The sequence below is a fragment of the Saimiri boliviensis genome, chromosome 9, assembly GCF_048565385.1.
Source record: "Saimiri boliviensis isolate mSaiBol1 chromosome 9, mSaiBol1.pri, whole genome shotgun sequence".
Lineage (NCBI taxonomy): Eukaryota > Metazoa > Chordata > Mammalia > Primates > Cebidae > Saimiri > Saimiri boliviensis.
In genome coordinates this window covers 109,588,133-109,603,026 of record NC_133457.1, presented here as the reverse complement: position 1 = coordinate 109,603,026, position 14,894 = coordinate 109,588,133, and positions in this window count along the sequence as shown.

The following is a 14,894-nucleotide window of genomic DNA, read 5'->3' as shown; positions in this document are numbered from 1 at the left end:
GAGCCACCACACCCAGCCAATTTCTTTTTTTTTTTTTTTTAATTATTTTTATTTTTATTAATTTTTTTTTTTTTTTTCTGAGACAGAGTTTCACTCTTGTTACCCAGGCTGCAGTGCAATGGCACGATCTCGGCTCACCGCAACCTCCGCCTCCTGGGTTCAGGCAATTCTCCTGCCTCAGCCTCCTGAGTAGCTGGGATTACAGGCATGTGCCACCATGCCCAGCTAATTTTTTTTCGTATTTTTAGTAGAGACGAGGTTTCACCATGTTGACCAGGATGGTCTCCATCTCTTGACCTCGTGATCCACCCGCCTTGGCCTCCCAAAGTGCTGGGATCACAGGCTTGAGCCACCGCGCCTGGCCTATTTTTATTAAATTTTTTAGATTGAATCTCATGCTGTTGTCCAGACTGGAGTGCAGTGGCATTCGGCTCACCCCAACCTCCATCTCCCAACAACCTCCACCTCCCCGGTTCAAGTGATTCTCCTGCCTCAGCCTCCTCAGTAGCTGGGATTACAGGCACCCACCACCACATCCAGCTAATTTTTGCATTTTTATTAGAAACAGGGTTTCTTCATGTTGACCAGGCTGGTCTCAAACTCCTGATCTGAAGTGATCTGCCCACCTCGGCCTCCCAAAGTGCTGGGATTACAGGTGTGAGCCACCGTGCTTGGCTTTACTTATTTATTTATCTATTTATTTATTTATTGAGTCTGGCTCTGTCACCCAGGCTGAATTCCAGCAGTTCTGCTTCAGCCTCCTGGGTAGCTGGGATTACAGGCACGCGCCACCACGCCTGGCTAATTTTTGTATTTTTAGTAGAGACAGAGTTTCACTACGTTGTCCAGGCTGGTCTCGAACTCCTGACTTCAGGTGATCCACCTTCCTCAGCCTCCCAAAATGATAAGATTACAGGTGTGACCACCACACTCAGCCTCGCTTCTTTTTTTTTTTAATAGAGATGGGGGTCACTATGTTGCCCAGGCTGTCCCTAACTTCTGGGCTCAAGCACTTCTCCCACCTTGGCTTCCTAAAGTGCTAGAATTACAGGCATGAGCCACTGGTATGCCTGGCCCTACATATTAATTTCCAAACTGGCCTTCTGATCCTCCAGCCTTGCTTTTCTTCTAGTTCATAATCTACCATGGGGCCACAGGGATCTGGCTATATGGCAAATATCAAGTCACTCTGGGCTTAAAACTCTTGAATGTCTCCCTATTGACTACAGGACAAAATCCCAAACCCTTAATTTGGGTTACAAAAGCAGAATTATAGTGAGCTACCACGGCAGAACATTTACTATGCACAGTGTCAAGCACTTTACACACATTCTTTTTATTCATGATCCGGACTTTTAAACCATCTCGATCCAGTCCCAGCTACCATGAACTACTTAATAATTTCCCTAAATATGCCAGGTTCTCTCATGACCCGGATCCTTTGTGTTGTTTTTTCTGTTTCTTTGTTTTTGAGCCTGAGTCTCTTTTTGTACCCAGGCTCATTGCAGCCTTGACCTCCTTGACTCAAGTGATCCTCTCACCTCAGACCCCTGAGTAGCTGGGACTACAGAAGCACACCACCACTCCTATCTAATTTTTTTAAATAAAATTTTGTAGAGACAAGATCTCGCTATGTTGCCCAGGCTGGTCTCAAACTCCTGGCCTCAAGGAATACTCCTGCTTCAATTCTATCTGGTACCAGGGCTGGCTGCATAGATTTAGAAAGGCTCATGCTTACTGATATGGTGGCTCATACCTGTAATCCCAGCACAACGTAGAGCCCCATATCTACAAAAAAAAAAAAAAAAAAAAAAAACCCACACACAAAATTAGCTGGGCATACTGCTGCTCCTGCAGTCCTAGCTACTTGGGAGGCTGCGGCAGGGGGTGACTGCTTGAGTCCAGGAATTGGAGGCTGTAGTGAGCCATGATGCCATGATTGTACCACTGTACTGCAGACCCTGTCTCAAAAAATAAAAATTAAATGAAAATAAAAAAAAGGTCTGTGTTTGGTTTAATGTTCTATCACCATCTTTAAAAAATCTTAATTTTTGAACAAAAGTCTCACATTTTCATTTTGCACTGAGCCCTGAATATTGTTTTTTGAGATGGAGTCTTGCTCTGTTGCCCAGGCTGGAGTGCAGTGGCAAAATCTCAGCTCACTGGAGCCTTTGCCTCCCAGGTTCAAGCGATTGTCTTGCGTCAGCCTCCCCAGTAGCTGGGACTACAGGTGTGTACCACTGGGTCCGGGTAATTTTTGTATTTTTAGTAGAGACAGGGTTTCACCATGTTGTCAAGGATGGTCTCACACTCCCTACCTCAGGTGATCCACCCACCTTGGCCTCCCAAAATGCTGGGATTATAGGTATGAGCCACCACATCCAGTCCTAGCCCTGAAAATTATGTCACCACTCCTGGCTGGTCTCTAGCTGCCAGGGTCTCTGAGAATCCCCGCCTCAACTCAGGACCAAGCCCAGCCTCCACACTAAAGCAGAAAGATAAACAACCATCTCAGGTGTCCACATGGCTTAACCCCCTTGTTCTCTGCCACTACAGCAAGAAGCTGCTGAGAGGGAACCACATATTTCATCGCGAGGTCCTGGCAACCGGGATTCCACTCCAGGTTGCCCCTGCCTGGGTTGGGCTTGAGCTGCCCATAGACCCTACCCTGAGGTTTAAATTATGCGAAGGCAGTTTTCTTTCTTTTTTTTTTTTTTTTTTGAGACAGAGTTTCGCTCTTGTTACCCAGGCTGGAGTGCAATGGCGCTATCTCGGCTCACCGCAACCTCCGCCTCCCAGGTTCAAGCAATTCTCCTGCCTCAGCCTCCTGAGTTGGGATTACAGGCATGCGCCAACATGCCCAGCTAATGTTTTGTATTTTTAGTAGAGACGGGGTTTCACCATGTTGACCAGGATGGTCTCGATCTCTCGACCTTGTGATCCACCCGCCTCGGCCTCCCAAAGTGCTGGAATTACAGACTTGAGCCACTGCGCCCTGCCACGAAGGCAGTTTTCAAGCGAAGTGGGCCTGGCCCCAGGAAAGCTGTGGAAAGGAGGCGTCCACCCCAACGCTGGTTCCCACAGGGAGTGGCTCTCGGGCCATTCTGGGACCAGATGAGAGACGCTATTTAGGCCAAGAATAGTTGAGAGAAATGGAGCATTTCCCTTGGTCTTCCTGGCCCTGGAAGCGTCTGATGTGGTATACTGTTTCCGCCATTTCTTCCCTCGGCCTGTCCTAGAGTCTTGAGAATAAGCAGTAAATCAGACAGACAGAGGGTCTGTCTTCAGGAAGCCCACACAGCAGTGTGGGAGACAGACATGTAAATAAACCCTCTGCCACCGGGAGATAAGGGCTCTGGAGGGATGGCAGGGGCAGGGGGCGGTGGACACACAAAGGAGAAGGCTTCAGAGGAGATTACAATAAGCTGACTCTTTTTGGAAGAACAGATATTCCAGGTGGGCGAGGAAAACGGGAGGACACAGCCTGTGCAAGGCCTGGAGGTATAGAAAGGGATTGTGTGAGGCTGGGTGCGGTGGCTCACGCTTGTAATCCCAGCACTTTGGGAGGCTGGGCAGGTGGATCATGAGGTCAGGAGTTCAAGAGCAGCCTGGTCAAGTGAAACTCTACTAAAAATACAGAAAGTTAGCTGGGCATTATTTAAAAAAAAAAAGAAAAGAAAAGAAAAGAAAGAAAATAATGGACAAGTGCAATATTAAAAAAAAAAAAAAATTAGCTGGGCACGGTGGCAGGCGCCTGTAATCCTAGCTACTCCAGAGGCTGAGGCAGGAAAATTGCTTGAACTCGGGAGGCAGGGGTTGCAGTGAGCTGAGATAGTGCCATTGCACTCCAGCCTGGGCAACAGAGCGAGATTCCTTCTCAAAAAAAAAAGAAAAAAAAGCAGGGGGGATGATGTGTTTGGAGAGCTGGTCAACCTGAGCACAGCCAGGGAGCTAGAGAGGTGCAGATCTTACCAGGGCCTTGGAGTCCAGATTCAGCCCTTTGTTCTGGGTTAGTGCTCAGCATCCCAGGTGGCATTTGTTCATATCAGGATAGGGCTGCGGCCACCTGTGGTAGTCCCCTCCACTCTCCCACCCATTCCCTGATGCTCATTTTTGCACTCCAGGCAGAGTGGCCAAGAGCCAGGATGTTTACTCCCATATGAGCTGAGTCTGCAGAATTCCAGACTTCTCCAGAAAAAAAAAAAAAAACAAAAACACAAGAGCTACAGCTAGTAGCTTCCTGAGAAGTCTGAGATCACAGAAAACTGACCTAGAAAGGAGAGAAGGAGGACACCCCACCAAGCCTGGGTCCCAGTGGAGTTCCCAGGACACATCTAACCCAGAGATCTCAACCCGAGCTAGGAAAATCTATTTTTTTTTTTAACAACGTTATTAGGGTATAATTTACAGACTACAAGACTTACCTGTTTTACGTATATAACTCTGTCACACCTGTAATTCCAGCACTTTGGGAGGCCAAGACGGTGGATCACCTAAGGTCAGGAGTTGGAAACCAGCCTGGCCAACATAGTGAAACCCCATATCTACTAAAAATGCAAAAACTAGGCCAGGTGCAGTGCCTCATACCTGTAATCCCAGCACTTTTGGAGGCCGAGGCGGGTGGATCACCTGAGGTCAGGAGTTTGAAACCAGCCTAACCAACGTGGTGAAATGCCATCTCTACTAAAAATACAAAATTAGCTGGGCATGGTGGTGTATGCCTGTAATCCCAGCTACTCGGGATCCAGAGGCAGGAGAATCCCTTGAACCTGGGAGGTGGAGACTGCAGTGAGCTGAGATTGCGCATTGCACTCCAGCCTGGACAACAACAGGGAACCTCCTTCTCAAAAAAAAAACCCAAAAATTAGCTGCGTGTGGTGGTGGGTGCCTGTAATCCCAGCTACTGGGGAGGCTGAGACAGGAGAATCACTTGAACTAAGGAAGTGGAGGTTGCAGTGAGCCGACATCACATTCCAACCTGGGTGAGACTCCAACTCAATAAATAAATAAATATACAATTCTGACCAGGCACAATGGTTCACACCTATAATCTCAGCACTTCAGGAGGCTAAGGCAGGAGGACTGATTGAGCCCAGGAGTTAGAGACCAATCTGGACGAGACCTTGTCTCTACTAAACAATAATAAGTAAATAAATATACAATTCAAAGATTTTTTTTTTTAGTAAATGTATAGAGTTATACAGTAGTCACCACAGTTCTGTTTTAGAGCATTTCCATTACCCTAAAATATCTCTTGGGCTTGTTTGCAGTCAGCTCCTGTTCCCACTGTCAGCCCCTAGTAACCACTGGCCTGCTTTCTGTTTCTATAGAGCTGCCTTTTCTGGACATTTCATATAAATAGAATCACACAAGATGTAGTCTTTTACAACTTGCATCTTTCACTTTGCATTATGTTTTGGAGCTTCATCCATTTTGAAGCATATATCAGTAGTTCATTCTTTTTTTATTGCTGAATAATGTTGCATTATACAGATACACCACATTCTATTTGTTTACCAATTGATAGTTGTATTGCTTCCACCTTTTGGCTATTATGAATAACACTACTATCAACATTTGCGTACAAGTGCATACATTTTTATTTTTTCTGGGTAGAGTCTTTGGAGCAAAATTGCTGTGCAGTAAATTTGTGTTTTTTTGAGACAGAGTCTTGCTCTGTCACCCAGGTTGGAGTGCAGTGGCATCATCTTGGCTCACTGCAACCTCCACCTCCTGAGTTCAAGAAATCCTGCCTCAGCCTTCTGAGTAGCTGGGATTACAGGTGCCCGAAACCACACCCAGCTAATTTTTTAATTTTTAGCAGAGCCGAGGTTTCACCATGTTGGCCAGGCTGGTCTCAAACTCCTGACCTCAGATGATTTGCCCGCCTCAGCCTCCCAAAGTGCTGGGATTACAGGCATGAGCCACCACCCCGGACTGTGTTCAACTTTTCAAGAAACTGCCAAACTATTTTCCAAAGCAGCGGTACCATTTTACATTTCTACCAACAACTTATGAGGGTGCTAGTTTCTCTGTGACCCTTGTGAGTATTAGTCTTTTTTTTTTGTTTTTAAAAATGGGGTTTCACTGTGTTGGTCAGGCTGGTCTTGAACTCCCGACCTCAGGTGATCCGCCTGCCTTGGCCTCAGAGGGGCTTGGATTACAGGCGTGAGCCACCACGCCTGGCCTTTTTATTATTATTATTATTACTATTATTATTATTATATCATACTACAGAACTTTTTACAAAAAACATCCACTAATTCCCCAGCTCCATCCCAAACCCATTAAACCAGACGCTTAGGGACTGGAGTCCAGGCATGAGTATTCAAAACCAAACAGAAACCTCCTGATTTTAAAAGCTACTAATGTGCAAAAGGGTTGGGAACCCGTGATCTAACTTCAAGTCTGAAGTTGTGTCCTCCAGGCCACTGAGAGGGCTCCAGCTGGCCAGCAGCCTCTCCCACACCAGGAAACACATAGGTGAGAGACAAGACACCCCCACAAGAAGGCACATGCAGGGTCCCAGAGTAGACCAACCTGCTGGAAGGTTAGAAGGCGCCTGGGGGTGGATTAGGTCAAAGAGTCCTGATTTCTACTCAGCCCACTGAGATCCTATGGGGATACCTCCCATGACCTTAGGCATCTCTCAGTTCTCTGGAAAGATTAGGTAAGTACAACATTCTTGGCTGCAGACCAGCTCCAGATAATTCCGGATAAATGCAAGAAAATGGGTGGTACCAGCAGGAAGCACAGAGTTTAGAGGCTCAGGCGGGGATTAGATCAGGGCCACAGAGTGCACCATAAAAGCTGCTCCTTTTGAAGGGTCTAGGGATGATAATAACACCCCATTCTTGAATTCAACAAACATCTATTGAACACTTTCTGTGTACTAGACCCTGTGCTGGGGCTGGGCACTGGACATACGGCCATGATTAACAGTGGCAGGCTCCTGTCCCTGCCCCGGGGAGCTTACAGTCTACTGGAAGAAACAGGCAATAAAGAATTAAACAAACAGAACAACAGGTAATGACACAGAGGGGCCTCTCTGGGGGTGACATTTGAGTAGGGATCTGAGTAATTCTGCACGGGTATGTGTGTGGGATGATGTGTCTGGTGGAGAAAGGAATTAAGGAAAGCCTGAGGCGTGCTTGGTGTGTTCCCAACAGTGGGAGAAGACAGGCTTGGAGAGGAAGGTAGGCAGGGGCTGGATCACCTGCAGTGATTCCAGGGGGCGTGACCAGTGTCTGGGTTTTATTTTGAGTGTGATGGAGAGGATGCTGAGCAGGGTAGAAAAATTATATGATTTCCACTTTTTAAAATATCACTTAAATTGATGCAGAGAGACTAGATTTAGAGGGAGATGAGGGAAGTCGTCCTGGTAATCAATGAAAATGGCCTGGAGCAGTGTTGGTGCTGATGGAGAGGACCGTATAGATGTGGGGTATCTTTTTTTTTTTAAAGGCAGAGTCTTGCTCTATCACCCAGGCAGGAGTGCAACGGCACAATCACAGCTCACTGCAGCCTTGACCTCCTGGGCTCAAGCAATCCTCTCACTTCAGCTTCCAAAGTAGTTGGGACTACTGGTGTGTGCCACTAAACCTGGCTAATTATTTTTTGTACAAAGTCTCACTATGTTGCCCAGGCAGGTCTTCAACCCCTAGGCTTAAGTGATCCTCCCGCCTCATTTCCCCAAAGTGCTTTGATTATAGGCATAAGGTGGGGCATCTTTTGGAGTTAGAGACACCGATGTTTGCTGACGTGGGGTATAAAAAAAAAAAAGTCAAAGATAACTCCTATATTTTTGACTTGGGCACTGGGTAAAGCTAATGCCATGACCTATGATGGAGAAGCTTGGAAAAGGAGCCGGATTTGGTACTTCACAGAGTTGGAGGGGAGCTAAAATATGGATCTAGCTGGGTGGAGGAGAGGGAGGCGGCCAAAGGGCAGTGACATCCTCATGACTCCTGGCTATGCATTGGCAATCCTTGTTAGACCAAAGCCTGGGTTATGCGGGGACTCCAAAGACTGCAGTATTAGGGCACCTGGAAAAATTCAAGTTGGATTATGTTGGCTGCTGCTTGTAACATTTCAGCAGGTCCTGCAGAAAAAGGACAAGCTTAGGCTGAAGATGGTGGCCTATCCCTTATTATCAAAGGAAAAAATCCCTGGCTTTGGGCCCCCCTTCCCGTTACTTACTTTGAAGTGTTATGACTGGCTTATGAAATTCAGACATCTAGACAGCCCTGTTGTGGATCCTCCATCTCTTTCTTGAAACTGGTAGAGGCTGGAAAGCCCATGTGGAGTACAGTGAAAGCACAGACAGTGATGAGGCTTAGAGGACCACAGAAAGAGGGCCCCATGAGTCAGAGTCAGCTTAAGCTGACAGAGGCTTAGGAACTGGGAAGGAGGGGGGAATATGAAGAAGAAAAGGGAAGCCAGAGAGAAAGATCGAGCTGCCCAAAGTTGCATCCAAGCCCCAATGGAGAGGCACCAGGTGTGGGAATGCAGTGACTCAGGATCTAGGACCTCAGGAAAGCACTACCTTGTAAGGAACCCTGGAATCCTTGAGTTTCAAATCTGGAAGTGACTTCAGACACCAGGTGGCCTGTTCTTCACACAGAAAGGGAACTGGCCTTCAAGGAGGAAATGGGAAAGAAAGAAGAAAACAACAGGTCTCCCAGCTTTAGAAATCACAAAAAGCCACTCCACAGTTTTGCCCTGACTGAACTCAGCAAGCCCCAGTCCTTCAGATTCCTTTCCCCCATTTGGTAAATGTCCAGCCTTCATGTGGACTATTTAGTCCAGCTGCATTCCGGAAACAGATGATCTTTTCGCCTGTTTAGAGAGATGTAATCAGGGTCTTCCTGGCCTGAGATCTGTCCTCCTCAGATACTCCCCCTCTCATTCCAACTGGGTCCCCCGTCACATGTCCCCAGGCATGCCCATGCTGACCAACACAGGCACAGGATCTGCAGTGCCCATGAGCTAAGGCAGAGTGAGAAGAAGGGGGTCACTTCCTCAGGGGTAGCTTGGGTGGGCGTTGGGGGTGGGGAATGGTCAGGGGAGGAGATGGGCTGACGCAGCTTCTCCAAGCCATGCAGAGATCCAAAGAAAACACAGCTGGAGACCCAGCGAGGGAGGAGGGAGCCAGGGCAGCGCATGTTGACATGTTGGGCAGGAATCCAGCTTGGCCTCACGTGATCAGTGGAGCCCATGTTTACTTACTTGGACCACTGACTTCCTTGTACTGAACCTCAGTTTCCAAATCTGCAAAACCGGGGCAGTAATAACTGTCTCAAAGAATTGCTGTGAGGGTTAAATGGGATAATGAAAAAGAGAGAGAGGCCTGGTTAAAAGCATGGGCTCTGAGGCCAGACTGACTTGAGCTAATAACTGCTGGGCCTCAATTTCCTTATCTGTAAACTGGGGGTGATGCTACCTATCTTGTAGGATGTTATGAAGTGTAAGTGAGTTAATATTCGGAAGCATTTTCTGGCCAAGTGTGGTGGCTCATGGGTGTAATCCCAACACTTAGGGAGGCTGAGGCAGGCAGATCACTTGAGGGAAGGAGTTTGAGATCAGTCTGGTCTACACAGTGAGATCCTGTCTCTACAAAATTTTTTTAAAAGTTAGCTGGGCATGGTGGCACATCCCTATAGTTCCAGCTACTTGGGAGGCTGAGATGGAAGGAAGATTACCTGAACCCAGGGAGGATGAGGCTGCAGTGAGCCATGATCGTGCCACTGTCTTCCAGCCTGGATAAGAGGGAGACCCTATCTCAAAAAAAATAATAATAATAAAGGCACTTTCTGTTTGTTAAACAACTTTTTTTTTTTTTTTTTTGAGATGGAGTCTTGCTCTGCTGCGTTCTGTTGCCTAGGCCCCAGCCCCGCCGAGCACTAGGTTCAGCGCTTTGTGTATTTTATTATTATTATTATTATTTATTTTATTTATTTATTTTTTTGAGACGGAGTTTCGCTCTCGTTACCCAGGCTGGAGTGCAATGGCGCGATCTCGGCTCACCGCAACCTCCGCCTCCTGGGTTCAGGCAATTCTCCTGCCTCAGCCTCCTGAGTAGCTGGGATTACAGGCATGCGCCACCATGCCCAGCTAATTTTTTGTATTTTTAGTAGAGACGGGGTTTCACCATGTTGACCAGGATGGTCTCGTTCTCTTGACCTCGTGATCCACCCACCTCGGCCTCCCAAAGTGCTGGGATTACAGGCGTGAGCCACCGCGCCCGGCTACTTTATTATTTTAAAGCCTCACTGCCACCTAGGAAGTAGGCAGGCACTAGATTATCCTGTTTTACAGATGTTGAAACTGAGGTTCAGAAAGTATGGGTTTTTTTTTGTTTTTTGAGACAGAATTTCATTTTTGTTGCCCAGGCTGGAGTGCAATGGCACGATCTCAGCTCACTGTAACCTCCGCCTCCTGGGTTCAAGTGATTCTCCTGCCTCAGCCTCCCAAGTAGCTGGGATTACAGGTACCCACCACCATGCCTGGCCAATTTTTTTGTATTTTTAGTAGACACAGGGTTTCACCATGTTGGCCAGGCTAGTCTCGAACTCCTGACCTCAGGTGATCCACCCGCCTTGGCCTCCCAAAGTGCTGGGATTACAGGCGTGAACCACCGCGCCTGACCAAGTGTTCTTTTTTTCCTTTTTTAAGGAGACAGGATCTTGCTCTGTCACCCAGGCTGGAGTACAGTAGCACAATCATAGCTCACCACACCCCCAACCTCCTGGGCTTAAGCAGTCCTCCTGCCTCAGCTTCCCAAAGTGCTGAAATTATAGGCATGAGCCACCATGCCCAGCTGAGAAAGGGATTTTTCATTTCCGCTGGAACAGGGGTTGGTAAACGATGGCCGGTGTGCTAACTCCAGCTCCCCGACTGTTTGTTAGATAGTGTTTATGGCCACTTTATTCTAAAGAGTAGGGCTGAGCAGCTGCAGTAGAGACCACAGGGTGTGGAAAGCCCAAAATATGTACCCATTAGCCTTTACAGGAACAGCTTGCTGACATTTGTTCTAGAAAAAGGCAAAAGCAGGATTTGAACCAAGTCTCTGTGGATCCAAAGCACTTTGCTCTCCTGGCTTTTTACCAGTATTGCTGTGCTGGGTACACAACTGAAGCTGGAAAGTCACATCTTTCTTTCCTGTTCCTCTGAGTGCCTCGAAGCCGTTCCTTCACTCTTCAAAGCCAGGGGCACGGTGGCTCATACCAGGAATCCCAACACTTTCAGAGGGTGAAGTGGGAGGATTCCTTGAGACCTGCCTGAGTAACATAGTGAGACCTCGTCTCTACAAAAAAAATTACAAACATTAGTCAGCTGTGATGGTGCGTGCCTATAGTCCCAGCTACTCAGGAGGCCATGGTAGGAGGATCACTTGAGTCCAGGAGGTCAAGATTGCAATGAGCCAAGATTGTGCCTCTGCACTCCAGCTTAGGAGACAGAGCAAGACAGTGCCTCAAAAGACAAACAACAACAAAAACCAGAAGTGAAAGTAGGAAGGGATTTGGGGATTTGGTTCTCTCCATGCCTGAAGCCCAGCGATGAGGCTGCCAGAGCCCGTCCCACACTGCACACCTGCCGACATCACTCTTAAGTGCGAGGGTTGTGTGCACCATATGTTTTAGAGGAAAGGGGAAATCCATGTAATGAAGAGTAGGCGAGGCCCTGGATTCAAGGCCAGTGACTATACCTTCTCCTCCCCCAGCCCAGATCAGGGCTGTATTTATTTATTTATTTATTTATTTAGAGATGGAGTGTCTGCTCTTGTTGCCCAGGCTGGAGTGCAATGGCATGATCTTGGCTCACTGCAACCTCTGCCTCTTGGGTTCAAGTGATTCTCCTGCCTCAGCCTCCCAAGTAGCTGGGATTATAGGCTGCCTTTCCAAACCCAGCTAATTTTGTATTTTTAGTAGAGATGGTGTTTCACTGTGTTGGTCAGCCTGGTCTCGAACTCTTGACCTCAGGTGATCCACCTGCTTCAACCTCCCAAAGTGCTGGGATTACAGGTATGAACCACCATGTCTGGCCGGTCAGGGCTGTGTTTAGGGTCAGTTGAACAAAGGCTAACATGGTGCAGGAGGTGACAAAGGATCTGGGATGGCACAGGGATCTCTTGCTGCCCAGGGATATTCAAAGTTTCCAAACCAGTTCACTCAGTAAATATTTATTCAATACCTACTATGTGCCAGGCATGGTTCTTGGACAAAATTCCAGTTCTCATGGGGACAGACAACAAACAAGAAAGAAAATACTCAATAGTAGTAAGATCTATAAAAAAAATAAATAAACCAGGCTGATATGATTGAGAGCAACTGCTAGATAGGCAGGAAGGGAAGGCCTCTCTGAAAAAGCGCCATTTAAACTAAGACAAAACACTGGGTGCAGTGGTTCACACCTGTAGTTCACTCTGTAATCCCAGTGCTTTGGGAGGCCGAGGTGGACAGATCATTTGTGGTCAGGAGTTCGAGACCAGCCTGGCCAACATGTGAAACCCCATCTCTACTAAAAATACAAAATTAGCTGGGTGTGGTGGTACATGCCTGTAATCCCAGCTACTCAAGAGGCTGAGGCAGGAAAATCCCTTGCACGTAGGAGGTTGAGGTTGCAGTGAGCCAAGATCGCACCATCGCACTCCAGCCTGGGCAACTTTATTTATTTATTGAGATGAAGAGCGAGCTCAATAAATAAATAAATAATAAAATAAACTGAGCCAAAATGACAAGGACGATCAGGTGGAAAAGCTTCTAGGTAGAGGGAACAGCAAATGCAAAGGCCCTGAGCAAAAAGAACTTGTGCATTCAAGGAACAGAAAAACCACTGTGGCCAGAGTCAAATGCAAAGGGCAAGAGAGGCTAAAGGTGAGACAGAGAAAGGAGGCCCTATCATATGCCGGGGAATCAGAGTATGCAGGCAGGAGTCTGTTCCAGTATGATGAAAAGCCACTGATGGCCGATAATGCTAATGATCGTAGCTGACATTTTTTGAACCCTTAGGAAATGCCAAGTACTTATTAAACCCTTTCTTTTTTTTTTTTTTGAGACAGAGTTTCGTTCTTGTTACCCAGGCTGGAGTGCAATGGCGCAATCTCGGCTCACCGCAACCTCCGCCTCCTGGGTTCAGGCAATTCTCCTGCCTCAGCCTCCTGAGTAGCTGGGATTACAGGCACGCGCCACCATGCCCAGCTAATTTTTTGTATTTTTAGTAGAGATGGGGTTTCACCATGTTGACCAGGATGGTCTCGATCTCTTGACCTCGTGATCCACCCGCCTCGGCCTCCCAAAGTGCTGGGATTACAGGCTCGAGCCACCGCGCTAGGCCTATTAAACCCTTTCAATGCATTAACTCATTTAATCCTCACAAGCAATCCTGAGAGGGAGGTACTTGGATTATCCTCATTTTACAGATGAGGAAACTGAGACCCAGAGGGGTTAGGCCGCTGGCCAGTGAATTGCTTGGGACAAGACCGTGCAAGAGATAAAAATGATACAAAGATAAAGCCCGCATCCATCTGGGTACACAACTGGAGCTAGAAAAGCATTTCTTTCCTATTCCTTTGAGTGCTGGGAAGCCTTCACTCTTCAAAACCAGGAAGAGTGAGGCCAGGAGCAGTGGCTCTTGCCTATAATACAAGTATTTTGGGAAGCCAAGATGGGAGGATCTTTTGAGGCCAAGAGATTAAGACCAGCATGGGCAACATAATGAGAACTATTTCAGCTAAGAAAACAGGAGGAAGACTGGACAGAGTGGCTCACACCTGTCATCTCGGAACTTTGGGAGACTGAAGCAGGCAGACCACCCTGGCCAACATGGTGAAACCCTGTCTCTACTAAAAATACAAAAGTAGCCAAGCATGGTAGCAGGCGCCTGTTATCCCAGCTACTTGGAAGGCTGAGGCAGAAGAACTGCTTGGAACCCAGGAGGCGGAGGTTGCAGTGAGCCGTGATCCTGCCATTGCACTTCAGCCTGGGCAACAGAGTGAGACTTTGTCTCAAAAACAAAAACAGAAAAACAAAGAAAAAAAGAAAAAGAAGAAAATGAGAGGAAAGGCCAGATGCGGTGTAACACCAGCACTTTGAGAGGCTGAGGCAGCCAGATCTCTTGAGCTCAGGAGTTTAAGGCCAGCCTGAGCAACATGGTGAAACCTCATCTCTACGAAAAATACAAAAATTGGCTGGGCATCGTGGCACGTACCTGGAGTCTCAGCTACTCAGGAGGCTGAGGTGAGAGGAGGATCACCTGGGCCTGGGGAGGTTGAGGCTGCAGTAAGCTGTAACTGCATCAAGACACTGCGGTCTGAGCAACAGAATGAGACCCTGTCTCAAAAAAGAGGAAAAAAAGAAAAAGAGAGAAAACTGCCAGGCATGGCGGGGCTTACCTGTAGTCCCAGCTGCTTGTGAGGCTGAGGTAGGAGGATTGCTTGATCCCAGGAGTTGGAGATCAGCCTTGGCACACAGTGAGACCCTGTCTTAAATAAATAATAATTTTGTTAAAAAAGAAAAAGGCCGGGTGTGGTGGCTCATGCCTGTAATCCCAGCACTTTGGGAGGCCAAGGCAGTCAGATCACCTGAGATCAGGAGTTTGAGACCAGCCTGGGCAACGTGGTGAAATCCTGCCTCTACTAGAAATACAAAACTAGCTGGGCGTAGTGGTGCACACCTGTGATCCCAGCTACTCAGGAGACTGAGGCAGTTGAATAGCTTGAACCCAGGAGGTGGAAGTTGTGGTGAGCCACGATCGTGCATTGCACTCCAGCCTGGGCAACAAGAGCAAAACTCCATCTCAAAAAAAAATGACCAGGTGCAGGCGGTGCTGAAGAATTGAGAGGCAGACACTCCCCCAGATAGAAGAACGAAGCGGGACTATCCGAAGGGCCAGCA